Raw genomic sequence first — 4,022 nt, 5'->3', positions numbered from 1 at the left:
TGTTTTTGTGTATGATATGTAATACCTTATGAAATCATATTTGTGAATTTGTGAATGCTACAATATCTTATGGAATCTTATTTGTCTATGATATATTGGTTATTAGAAACGATAGAGAAACAACAATGGACCAATGAGCATTTAAAATGCTTATTGGATACTTGTATTGAAGAAGTAGAGAGTGTTGGTAGAAAAGGAATGAGTTTGCGGAAAGATTCATGGATAAGGCTTGGAAGAGTTCTTAAGGAAAAATTTGGTGTTGATTTGAGTCAAAAACAAATGAAAAAAGCATATGACATTCTGAAAGCCAAATACATTGGATAAGTATATTTTAAAAAAAAACTGGTAATATATATAATTCTCAAACAAACACTTTTAACTTACCAGCCGGGGAGTGAAATGATTTTAAGAAGGTATAGCCGAGGAGTGGGATGATTTTAAGAAGGTATATATATATATATATATATATATATATATATATATATATATATATATATATATATATATATATAACATTTATGTTTGAAGTTGCCAAATATTCTTATACTATTTTTGTTACATTTCGGTTTAGGGGCATCCGAAGGCTGCTTCATTGAGAACAATTCCACTGCCTTTTCCAGATCTTTGTGCACATCCTTTTGATGGAAATAGTGTTGCTGGTAATTTTAGGAGTTACTCAACCCAATCATCATCAGTAGCCTGAGCATCCTCTTATCGTGTTCCACCACTTCAGATTACCGCCACCCCTTTTCTTGCAATAGATGATGATGGTGATGACACTTCCCATCATGTTAGTGAGCCACCACCTTTTGCTGCTTCACCATCCAGTAACTCCAACAAAAGGGCTAAACCCTCAACTCCTACAACTCCTAGTGTCTTACCGTCTGCTTCTTCACCTGATGAAACTTTTATCACTGCTAACAATTTAGCATTTGAAATGAAAAAAGCTCTACAAAGTTTGAGTAAAGGGTATACAATTCCTCAATGTTTAGAGAATTTAAAGGCGCTACGGTTAGGCCCTACAGATCCTTTACGCTTTTTTGCACATCATATTTTTGGAGGGACCATGAACATGAGAGGGATGTGGATGCATTTGCCCGATGTTCCTGAGATATTACGAGGATGGCTTGAGATGATGGGTACAAGTTTAGGAGTTTTGAAGGACGAAAAGATTGTCCGATGATTTTTATTGTGTTGAAACTATTTGTTAGGTCTTTTTGCCTTTGTTGGAACTATTTTTTTTAATTCTTTTTGCCTTTGTTGGAACTATCTTTTGTTATTTTTCTACTTTGAATATGGTTTATCTAATGTTTTTTTGCTACTTGAAATATGATTAATGTAATGTTTATTTACTACTTAAAATATGGTTTATGTAATGTTTTTTTGCTACTTGAAATATGATTAATGTAATGTTTTTTTAAGTTCTACTTTGTTGATTTTAGGTTCATAATGGATCACGATCAAAAGTTACTTCTCGTAATTCTTATGTACCTGTACATCCATTATTTTTGGAAGAGAGGTGTGAAACGATTACGGATAATGATTTGGAAATGACGGGACATGAATACACATTGGAATTATTACATCGTAATCGTTTACAACGTGTTGAAGTACTATGCATGTCCCGTGACTCTTTTGTACGACTGTGTGCTCATTTTATAGCAAATTACTCATTAAAGGACAGGAAGCATGTATCGGTTGAGGAAAAGATGACTATGTTTTTTATGATGATTGGCTATAATCAACGTTACGTGATTATCAAGCAGAGATTTCAACACTCGAAGCAAACAATTCATAAATTTTTTTATGAAGTGTTGGAAAAAATGATGCTTTTCGCACAAGATGTTATAGTACCAACATCTTTTAATTTGAATCCAAACATTCCAAGAAATAATAGGAGGCTACGACGAGTTATCAAAGGGGAAGTTGGCGCACTTGATGACACTTTGATACATGTTGTTGTCCCTGCTAAGAAACAAGACTTCTATAGAACTAGGAGAAATAAGGAAGACCATAGTTGTCAGAACTAGACATCTACAAGGGGAGAAATTCAAGTTAGTTGATTTAATCCTTAATATAACACCCAAAATGAAATATTAAGGCTAGGACCCTTCACAATAATTCACAATTCAGAAGAGGGATGCCGTTATCTAATTGCAAATTATTCGAAGGTAGGTAAATGGTGATTTACCGATTTCACCACTCAAAACGAAATTTAAAATAATTAAGCTTTAAATGAAACTCCTAGATCTTTTAAGATTCATTTAAATTTTCAATGGAATGTTTAATCTCGATTATGCCCTTAAAATTTGTGATTGGGATACCGAGGATCACAAACAAGGTGTGAACAACCATGCAAATTAGCTTGGTACTCTCGAAGACATTTATCACCTAATCAATGTGCCGGTTAACCACTCACGCTCCATTGATCTATTATAATCTATGAGCTACCAATAAAGTGCAATGTGCAATTTCATGGATTAGCACCAAATTCACATTTTTCCTAAGTAACTAAGATTTGGGAATTTATAAAACATTTAGTTACTTTGTATTTATATACTTATTAATGAGATTTTGTGTCCTATCGTACTCGTTCAGCTAACGACCCTGCACTGGTCAAGGGTGCGGTGGGTAAGAGTGGATACCCAATGATGGTCATTTTACATGCCGCTTCCTTAAACACCCCGTATAGACCAGCTTCGTGAATGAGGCCTACTAACGGTAACACTGACTTTTTACTTATGCATATATAATATATTAGACTTTTAATTTTATATAGTATAAGGGTGTATTTTAAATTATTAAAATACTAAGTGGTTTAATCAATTAATAAATTAGACTTTTAATTTAATTAAATTTAAACCATATTATTATGGATTTATTAATTCTCTCCTTTAATTAAACACTTAATTAATTTTAATAAAATCCATAAGGAGCAAACTACACTATTTAAAATACTAAAGTTCTAAATTTAAGATTTCAAAACTAAAACTATTTAATCAAATTTTAAGTTATAAAACCATGATGTGCACTTTTGAAACTTTTCAAAATACTTGGGTTTAACAATTTATATTTCTAAAAACCAAAACTTGTAATTTCAAATTTAAAGTATAAAACCAAGATGGTGTAATTTAAAACTTTTTCAAAGTTACTAGGTTAAATATTTGAATCAGAATAATCTTATATTATCCATATTTAACCAAATCCATCAATTTTGATAAAGATATCTCATACCAATCATAAAATTCGAATTTAGGCAATAAAACGAGTTATGGTAATTATCTAAATCTAAAACTGACCAAAAGATCAAAAATCCCGGCACCAGACGAGTTAACTCGTTGAGTTGGGTTCTGAACTCGTCGAGTGCAAAAATGAATTCGTCGAGTCTGGTTGCCAGACAACAAAAATTTCGATTTCTTTATCTTTTGGCAGTCTACTCTTGCACCAATTCAATTGAAAAGCATCCTAGGCTGGGTTTTTGAGCATAACAATAATCCTATGGTGTACATGCAACCCTAATTGCTTTGGATCTAAGTTTTTCTCTATTGAACATGCAAAAACAAACTCCAAAGCAATAACCCCATCACTAGCATACAGTTTTCGAAAATCATATATGATTAGGGTTAGAAACTTTACATACTTGTTATGTAGCAATAACAAGAACTCCTTGACCTTTGAAAGCTTAGTGCCCCAAGTATTTTCGGCTAGGGTTTCATAAACTAAAGCATTCGCCGAAAACCTCATACTAAGGGGGTTTATATAGTTGAGGCCATTAGGGTTTTCAGGTGGAAACCCTAATTTTCTTGCTTAGGCCTTAAACAATCCATGGACCCCCATATGATAGGCCATTGGACGAAAACTCTATGGGCTTCCCACAGATTTTCATCCACCCCTTATCAATAAGATCCATTAGCCCAAACTCTAACTATTACTGATTTACATGAGCAGTCTCTCCATTATTAATCATTTCCTTCAATCCCAAAATCAATACCAGATTAATTACTAATTAATAATATGATTTC

This window comes from Lactuca serriola, chromosome 8 (genome assembly GCF_051521515.1).
Source record: "Lactuca serriola cultivar US96UC23 chromosome 8, Lser_US96UC23_V15, whole genome shotgun sequence".
Lineage (NCBI taxonomy): Eukaryota > Viridiplantae > Streptophyta > Magnoliopsida > Asterales > Asteraceae > Lactuca > Lactuca serriola.
Note: the sequence above shows the minus strand (reverse complement) of the source record.